Source organism: Chinchilla lanigera, unplaced genomic scaffold (assembly GCF_000276665.1).
Source record: "Chinchilla lanigera isolate Chin_1 unplaced genomic scaffold, ChiLan1.0 scaffold00002, whole genome shotgun sequence".
In the NCBI taxonomy this organism is placed as follows: Eukaryota; Metazoa; Chordata; class Mammalia; order Rodentia; family Chinchillidae; genus Chinchilla; species Chinchilla lanigera.
In genome coordinates this window covers 28847043-28857061 of record NW_004955403.1, presented here as the reverse complement: position 1 = coordinate 28857061, position 10019 = coordinate 28847043, and positions in this window count along the sequence as shown.

The following is a 10019-nucleotide window of genomic DNA, read 5'->3' as shown; positions in this document are numbered from 1 at the left end:
CACACACCAGGGCAGAATGGGGGAGGAGTGGCCTCAAGCACTCTTTTCCTCTCCCTTACATATGCAAACTATCCACCCCAGGGCGGGTGTAGCTCTCATACCCACAATCATTCAACTCTAATAGCCTGCCCCATGGTCACATGAGGCTTTGGAGGGGACACACAGGTATAAACCATAACATTCCATCCCTGGCCCCCCAAAGACTCATGCCCATCCCTTCATACAAACAGCATTTAGTCCATCTGCAAGAGTTGCCAAAGTCCTAACAGTTTCAGCATTGCTGATGAGTCCAAGTCCCAAGTCTCCTAAGAGATGTAAGGCCAACTCTTAGCTGTGAGAACCTGTACAAATGAAAAGTTAAACACTTCCAACATTCAATGGCACAAAATAAGCAGTACCATTCCAAAAGGTACAAACAGGGGGATACAGAGCATTGGGACCAAAGCAAGTCCAAAATCCAGCAGGGCTAACGTTATGTCCTGTAGTTCCACATGCGGCATCTGAAGCAACTTGTGGCACATTGTGAGCTCCAAAGGGCTTGCATGAGTCCACCCCTGTGGCCTTTCTGGTGGTTACAGCTTCCATGGCTTCTCTCTTGGGCCCACTTTGCTCCCTCCTTCCAGCTTTCCTTAGACGATCCTCAGTCCTGGCTTTTCTAATCTTCTGCGGTCTCCAGGGCACCTTTTGCTTCACACTCACAGCCTCACACACTGCCCTCTCAGGGGCACACAGCCTGGCCTCCCAGGCTTTCTGAAATCTGGGTGGAAGTCTCTTAAACCTCAGAACTCCTGCATTCTCCATGCACCTAAAGCCAGGGCCACATGGATGAAGCCAAGGTCTGCTGCCACCTGGAGCAGTAACCAAGTTTTCCTCTCTCTTGGCCACAGGGGTCGAGTGCCTGGATCACTGGGCACTCTGAATCCAATTCTGAGGAGCAGATTCTCTATGCTGTCGCCATTCTGGAACCTGGTGCGGCCGCGGCCGCCATTCTGGAACATGACACTCAGCAGCTTTTTCCTCAAGGCAATGTCTTTCACCTTTGCAGTTTTGAGGCTGCAAAGGGTGGAGACTTGCTGCTTCCTGTGATGCCCTCAGGCCATCTTTTCTATTCTTCTGTTCCTTCTCAGGAATGGAGATCTCCTCAGCTCCACCTTTGCTGTCCACAGCATTACTGCAGCTTCCTTTCTGGCCAAACTCACAACATTTTAAATCATCCTGCTGGGTTCTTTGTTCTTGATCCTCAATATAAATCTGGCTAAAAGCCCCCAACAATAGCCATGCCACTGCCCCAAGGTTTGACTGCCTTGATATTTCTTTTGCCAGATTAATCAGTCTGCTGCCGCCCTTAATCTCAGTCTTAGGCAGTCTCTGGACATGAGCAAAATGCAAACTTTCTGCCAAGCCATAGCACACATCATCTGGAGTCCAACAACCAATACAGTCCTTCTTCCCAACAGAAACCTCCCGAACCTGGTCTTTACCGGCAAGATTTCTGTCAGCTTTCTGGTCTTCTGAGCTCTGACCAGAATCTCCCAAACAGAACAGCTGAAGGTGTTCTAGCTCTTCTCTTTCAGGCGACATCTCCAAACCTCTCCAAACACTCCCCACAAGCCATTTCCAAAGGCTCTTGAACCACATGGTCAGATATAGTCACAGCAATGACCCCACTCCTCTGGTACCAAATTCTGTCTTGGTTACTTTTTTCTCACTGCTGGGAAAAAATACCTGACGCCCAAAATTAAGGAAGGAAAGGTTTATTTCGCTTACAGTTCATGGAAGTTTCAGTCCGTACTTGGCAGATTGTAAGGCAGAGTGGCACATGGCAAAGAGCTACAGCTCAGGGCAGCAGAACCAGCAAAAGCAACAAAACACAAGCCAGGAATGGGGGAGGAATGTCCTCAAGCACTCTTTTCCTCTCCCTTACATATGCAAACTATCCACCCCAGGGCGGGTGTAGCTCTCACACCCACAATCATTCAACTCTAATAGCCTGCCTCATGGTCGCATGAGGCTTTGGAGCGGACACACAGACATAAACCATAACACATACCTTCCTCATATGCACTCAAACACCGAGCAAGATCTACCAACTTACGCTTTCAAGTCACTTTCATGAAACAAAATGTAAATCAGGTAGAAAATTTACCATGGAAAAATCATGTAAATGACTAGTTCTTTTCAAATGTCTTTTAATGCAACCATTACAGCATTTATGGGAAGAAGAGATGATCAGTTTAGTATAATCAAATTTACGCATTACCTGTAAGTAAAAAGTTATATAACAAACTGTACATTTTGTATTACATAGAAAAAAATTGAAAATCTGGCAAAACTTTCCACTCTGCAAAGCATTTTGCAGAGTTCCCTAAAGAACAAAATTGAGGATTTCTATGTGTGAGGCAGGGATGCCAATGTGTTTGTATGTGTGTGCGAATATTGGATCTGAAATCAAGTGATCCATGTTTTTCTTTTTGAATGATTTTTGAATTAAGTTTTTTTTGGAATTGTGGGTCAATATTTTTAATATGAAAAGCAAGCACTATATCTACCTTACCGGCTGCACAAAGTCATCATTATATAAAATACATGAATATACAATGAAGATTATAAAATACTTTGTAATTAATTAGCTGCTCTCAGAACCTAATGTGAAAAAGATAGTTTGAGAGTATTAATGGAAGAAGAGTGAGAGTGAGAGAGAGTGAGAGAGAGAGAGAGAGAGAGAGAGAGAGAGAGAGAACTTAAATACTCCACCTGATTTAATGGTGTTTATCACAATATTAAAATGGTCAGAGGTGGCAAACTCTGTCATTTAGTTGCTACCTGACAACGATACATTATCTAGCTGACTTTCCCTCCAAATTGACTGAAAAGATTAGTTGTTTTGGCAACATATAAACACACCCAGGAAAAAATACTAACCTCTAACCTCTATTATCTATCTGTATCTGAAACCAAAAGTGGATGGAGAACTGATTATTATAGTGACAACCTCTGCTGTAATTAAAAAACATGGAATCTCTTGCTGAAGTAGGGGTCTGGCAAAGGGCAGCTGCAAGTCTGGCCTTACCCATGCATTATCCAAAGGCTTCTCAGTGTGAGAATATTTCAGCTGTTTTAGGCAGATATTTTGACCTATGACTGACTAGCTAATACAACCATGACAGAAAATTTTAAGTGCTATCAATTAGTAACTGTAGTGCAACAGTCAAAAGGTGAAAATTCGAATGTTAGGACATGCAGGTTTCCTATCAGAAAATTGGGTAAAATTCAACATATTCTTTTAAGAAAATACCATTTACAGCAGTATAATGTGACTGAAGTAAATCCACAATGCAGTACTTTTGCCTTCTCACATGTATCTTTTCATGTTATATTCAAGTAATTATCCTGCCTTTATGATTCATTTTGTCCAATACATCAGCCAAAATCTAGTCCATTTTATTTACTTTATCTTAATGTTGATTGCAATTTCAAAAATGTGCACCAGGTTTTAACAGTTATGTGGTGGATTACAGGGTATGACAGATACCCTGGATTCCACAAATGGTGAAACAGTACTTTTCATTAGCTTTAATTAGTATTAAAAAACAAGGTGGGGTATGGGAATAATTACTGAAATGTGGTAAAGTCAATAAAATTTCCTCTAAATTACTGAATCTCTCCATGTAGCAGTCACTGATCTATCAGGTTCAAAATCTCCTAAATAAAATAGTTTGAAAGCATAAGCTACTAGTGGTCTATGTTAATTCCTCTAATCGTATCACCTGTATCTGCTTAGCACTTTAAGCAGTGGTCACAGGAATTAATTAAATTCCATCTTTGTTAAAATAATGTTTAGAATTTACCTTTGTACAGCGTGGATTTTGGTGCAGTGTGGACAGTATCTTATTCTGCATCTTCATGGGCTTCACATTTTCCCTATTGAATGATAATTCCAGGATCCAGATGCCAAACTGCAAAAATATTCTTCCAGCAGCAGCATATGGTTCCTTGGCAAGCTTATCCAGCATCTGTACAAAAAGCTCCTGGTTTCCTCTGGGTATGTAATACTTCTGGCTGCTAAGAGGCTATTTGTGCAGTCTTTTCCTCACATACACCGTTTCTCTTGACAAACCTTTGGTTCTAAGCAAATTTTGCATATTTTGTGTCCATTTGAGAATCAGTGATATACATAAGTTTGCTTTACAACTAGGCAGCTCTCCAAATATTCTCACTCTATGACCAGGGAGTGGATTTGGCACTGATACAAATGGGTTGAAATAGAATAAGAGTTTATTTAGCTACCTTGATAAATAGCAGTTTGTTCCTAATAAAATATGAAGATTATCTCCATTGCAGTTGCTATTTGTAATGATTACACAGGTCAAGGAAAGCAGCATTTGAGATGAAAGCTGCACAAGGTAAAATGGTTTGGAAGCATGAGTGGAACTCAGCATGCAGAAAATTGTACATGGTGTATGTGATGTAATTACTCAGAGGCTACTTTTCCCTCACTGGGAATTCAGTAGCCGCAGTGCTGCAGACTGAGTAGCCCAGGTGATAGATGGCCCCAGTATCTGCAGCTTTCTGATTGTGGGAAACAATTTCATCGGTCACCATTTTAAGCACTAAATGCAACCTTTCTACCAGAATTAGTGACTGCTTCATGTTGAAGAATTTATCAGATAACTTATGGCAGATGGAGAACAAAACCTTTTGTGGCTTGTCATGGCCTTCATATCATATTATTATAAGTGTTGGAGTAGCTCCTCAGAAGACAGTTGCTAAAGTTTGTAAAAAAAAAAAAAAAAAAAAAAGGAAGTGTTTTAACAAGGCTCATTATTCCTGTTCAAAAGCTAAGGCCCACCCAGCAAAATGTATTAAAAAATATCATTATCCAATGACCTTAATGTTTCTGAAGACTAGTCTTCTTAATATTTCCTATCTTTCTTGCATAATATTTTTAAGAAACTCTCTTTTAAAAGGTCACTTGGACTTCAGAGGTGAAGAATATTTCCTCTCTATACAATAATGCTCTGAGATTTCTAACTAAAATTTTTATTTTTTTAATTTTTTAATTTTAAAAATAAAAGGAGGAAAACATTAACAGACAGACAACATTTCACAACATAGCAAAAGAACAGTACAGACAATATGGAGTTACAAACAAAGTGATAGGGAATTAACAATGGTTGTTGTATTACATATTGATATCTTCAAAGTGGCTTCTCATGAAAACAGATATAGACATGCAATACTGGTCAACCAAAGACTCATTGACAGTTTCTTTCAGCATAGAAATAGAAGACAGAAGAACAACCATGTTAACTATCCTGTATATACATACATACAAAATTTCTCCTTTTTTCCCTTCTCTTTTCCCACATCCCAGTTGCCCTTTACTCTTGAGCAGTTTCCTATCATTACAGCTAACATCATTCTCAATGGACAAAAACTGAAAGGTTTTACTTTAAAATCGGGAACAAGACAAGGGTGTCCGCTGTCACCACTCCTGTTCTAACTAAAATTTTTAAAGAACTGAACCTAAAGAACAGAATAGAAGTGGGACGTGGTGGCACATGCCTGTAATCCCAGCACTTGGGAGGGTGAGGTAAGAGGGTCACTGTGAGGTCGAGGCCAGCCTGGGCTGTAAAGTGAGTTCATTACTAGCCTGAACTGTACAGCAAGACCCTGTTTCAAAAAGACAGAAGGAAGAAAAAGAAAAAGAGAGAAAAGAAAAGAAAAGAAAAGAAAAGAAAAGAAAAGAAAAGAAAAGAAAGAAAAGAATAGGAAAGAGACCATTTGACAGATAAAGCCATTAAAGGATGCTGGTCTCATGTGTTTGTTGGGCACTTTCATAAGATAATGGTATTTCCTCCTACATACAGAAAGATGGAGCATCCTTTAGATAAGCATCAAATCAAAGCAGGTAAGGGTCAGTTTTCTCTACTGGAAGCCATCCCCAATCTTCAGGGTATTAATGTGCATTATGGCTGGGGATTTAGCTCAACGGCAAAGTGCCTGCCTGGCAAGCTCAAGGTCGTGAGTTCAATTCCTGGTACTGGAAGAAAAACAAAATAATGTGCATTATGAATCTCTAAAGAAAGATATGTTGTATTCACCATCTTAACACTGATCCCTTTTTTTCCTTTGTTTTATTTTTCCTTTGTTTTATTTTGCTTTGTTCTTCTGGAATGATGTTATATAAGCTGCATTTGGGGATATTCTGATATTCAGTGAAGATCTTCATCAGCATTTTTAAATAAGCTATGTAATATCTCGTTAGCAACTTAGAAAACTCCAAAAATAAAGGAGCTGTGATAAAATGCAGTTACTTAATGTGAATTATACAGAAAAACCCTATTATAGATTTAGTATGTTGCAGTCTTTTAAAAACCATGAGTAAAACTGTACCTCATCTTTAAGGGACGTTGGTGGAATGAACTGTGTATTAGTCACCTTTCCACTGCTGAGACAAAATACTTGATATACACAACTGAAAGGAGAAGAAGTTTACTGGGGCTCACATAGTCACGGTTCAGTGACTGGTTGCCTAGTTCCCAGGTAGAAGCATCCCAGTCAAGGGGCCTGGTGGAGAAGGTGGTTCATTCGGGGCTGACAGGAAATAGTGAAAGGGAAAGAGCTAGAGAGGAGGTGGTCAAGGAGCAGTTAAATACACCAGAGCCACAACATCACAACCCGCTCCTTTCAAATGGGCACTCTGCCAAAGTGCCCATCTCCTCCCAATAATGCTATCAAATTATGCTGCCACTATTGTTCCATTGAGGATAGAGTAGAAAAGCACCTAGGACCCAGTCATTTCTGGAAACACCTATGAAAAACATGCAGGAATGTAATTTATTAATTTCCTTTGTGTTTAACCATCCAATCAGCTTGGAAAATTTATGCCTTTTGATTCCAAAGATAAGTCCTAGGTGACAAGGACCAACAACATTGTTTGATCCACAAAGTAACTGAAGAGGTAAGAAAGAAATTTCAAGAGGCGTGTGGGAAGACTAATCACTTAAAAGAAACACAAGGAAAGAATACTTTACTTAGGTTTCCAAACCACATATGTGTAAGAGTCAGTATTTTAGGTGGTGCAATTTGTTTTCCATTATTAGTTTATTCCAGCTTTTAAATTATTCTTCAGTAGATTTTTTCAACCAATTTACAATTTTCTTTGGAACATTATCAATTTCTAAATTACTGTGAAATTTAACTCTTCAGTTTTGCTTTTCAGAAGCATCTTCATCAGGATGAATAAATTTCAGGTAGCAGAAATTCATTCAAGACTTTGGAATGATACTGGCATATAAATGCTCAGTTCTAAAGTTTTACACCTAGCAATGTCTTCTAACTGTGGCAATAATTTGAATAACGTTTCAGAAACTCATAACAAGAGGTTAGGACATCATATTCCATTTTGTAGCTTAGCGATTAATGGCTGAGAAAACTGAAGCTTGGGGAGTTAAGAATTTAAGAAAGGAAATTACTGCATGTGTTGGTTATTACAAGTGGGCCTACTGCAGAGTAGAAACTAGCGCTGTAACATAGCTCTGCCTGAGCTGGTTAGCAAAGCATAGCCTCTGTCCAGACTGACAGGCAGGAAGTAGGCGAGGAGAAGACAGATGGGCTCCCAGCTGCAGAACTGTGCTACAGAGCATGTAAAGAGGAATTAACCTTTTGCTTTTAAATTTCAGCCCCTATGCACACCTTTCGGGAAACCTTAATCAAGTGTGTTTTATTTTCCAGCTTTGAGTTACCTCCTGTGCAGCATGGAGACAGTAACTCCTACCTTTAAGTTGTTGGGAAGATTCACCGAGGGGATCTGCATGAAGCCCTTGTCAGAAGATAGGAACTGTTAGATCCATGGTGAGATCCAGGGTTCTAGCAGTATTAGCCTCCTGATGACTGCCTGAGGCTGCCTCTCAGCTGGCAAGGGCGAGACAGAGATAAAGGAGGAAGGAATTCTTCTAATGCTTATTCTAATTCTGGAACAACTGAGTTTCTAAAAATGAACCTAACCTCAATAAACCCAGCAAGACATGGGTACAAGAAAAAGAAGAGGCAATGCAAATACCTTCCCTATCCTACTTTAAACTGACCTAGGATCCGATCTGCTGCTTACAGGCAGTAGAAAACTGTGCCAATAGTTCCTAAGCAATTCAGAAAAAGGAAGGCAAGAAGTTGTGTGTTTGGCTGAAAATGTCACAACTGCTAACATTGGAAAAATCATTCCTTTAGCACTATTATTTTACCTACAAAAGGAGGAGGTAATCATACAGTAAAAATGTCATGTGTTCTTAAGCTTTTGTATCGGTAGTTAGCTGGGATAAAATTCCAATGTCATAGATGGATAACTGATAATATATAATAGCTGCAAGTCTCCCGAGCACAAAAAGCTCGGGTAGTACACATCTCTTCCCGGTCATCCTTCCTCCCCACACAGCTGCTGCTCTGTTCGGTTCTTCAGGGTGTTTATATCACACATGAAACACGATAGCAGAGACTCTAGCTTGCAAACTTACCTCATCTGGCTTTTTTCATTTCCTGATGAAAATAATAAACTGTTTCTCAATTATTATTTCTCATTTTGTCCACATATTACAGTGTGGCTACCTTACTATTAGGGTCATAGATACCAAATATTCCATTTGAATATTAGTATGTAGCTAATCATTTCAGAACTGAGTTACATTCTTCTATTATTTGCTGTATAAATCATAAATTTTTAATAAACTTGTGATAATTGTATTCCAACAGTCAAGGTTAAAATGTGTGGATCATATCCACATTCTGAATCTTTCTTTGTTTATTCTGCTTGTTTCAGTTCTTTTTAAATATTCTTTTCATAATTTTTTACCCTTTTTGATTTATTTTTCAGATCTGTGATACCTTTCTGAGAAACTCTGACCTGTGAGTGATCTGTACTGTAGAGTATATTCATTGTATGCACTATAGTTTTTGTTTTTAAACATTTAATTGAAGTAAAATGTGTATAACATAAAACTGAAAACTTTATCATTTTAAGCATACAGCTCCAAAATATGAAGTACATTCACAGTGATGTGCAATCAATCTCCATACCTTTTTTTTTACCATAGAAAATTGAAACTCTATACCCATTAACAAAACTCTTTATCTCATTGGCTTCAGTGGGAATACACATCAGTCTATCTGGGGTCAACTCTGAGTTCCTGATAGCATTCTGAGTTCAAAAAGGATTGTCATGTAGCAGCTATGGCACTGACAGACATTAGAGAGATACATACCATACTTGCTTCTTACTTTTGTATATGAGGGAACAAAAAGGCAACTACAAATACAGGGGTTACATATACAGCTAATCAAAGAGTTCTCCACAGATGACCCACTTTGATAGATTGCTTATAAGGATTAATTATCAGATAAGTTTTGTATAATGATAAAAACTGAACTGAAATATATTATTTTACCAGAAAAAATGACTGAAGAAAATCAATCTCCATGATGTGAAAGACAATCATTTCACCAAGAGTTTTCTCATTATTTTAATGATTTTTATCTGGGAAATTAAATACTAAAACTAAAAGAAACTACTTTTCAGTTAGTATGATTATAGTACGTCCTCCCTAAATGTCTAACTAGGATGCCTTGTTTGGTTTTAACCTGCCCTTTCCAAGTATATTCAAATAGAGAATTTTTTCCAGAACCTTCTTCTGTGAAGGAAAACAGTACTTGAAGCACAGTGATTGTGGTGCTAACATCCTAAAATGGTCAGGGCCATATTTTCTCACTTCGGAACGATTTTAAAACTGTTATTTTAGACTTAATGGTACAGAGTTAGTTTCAGGAATTCAGAGACAAACTATGTGATTTCAAGAGTCCTTAAATAATAATATTTTACAGAACACTTCAGCTAATTATTATTTGCATGGGAGTTTAAAAGCTAAATAGTTCAGGGGCTGGGGATTTAGCTCAGTGGCAAAAGCGCCTGCCTGGCAAGCGCAAGGTCGTGAGTTCGGTTCCCGGTACCGGAGAAAAACCAAAAAAAA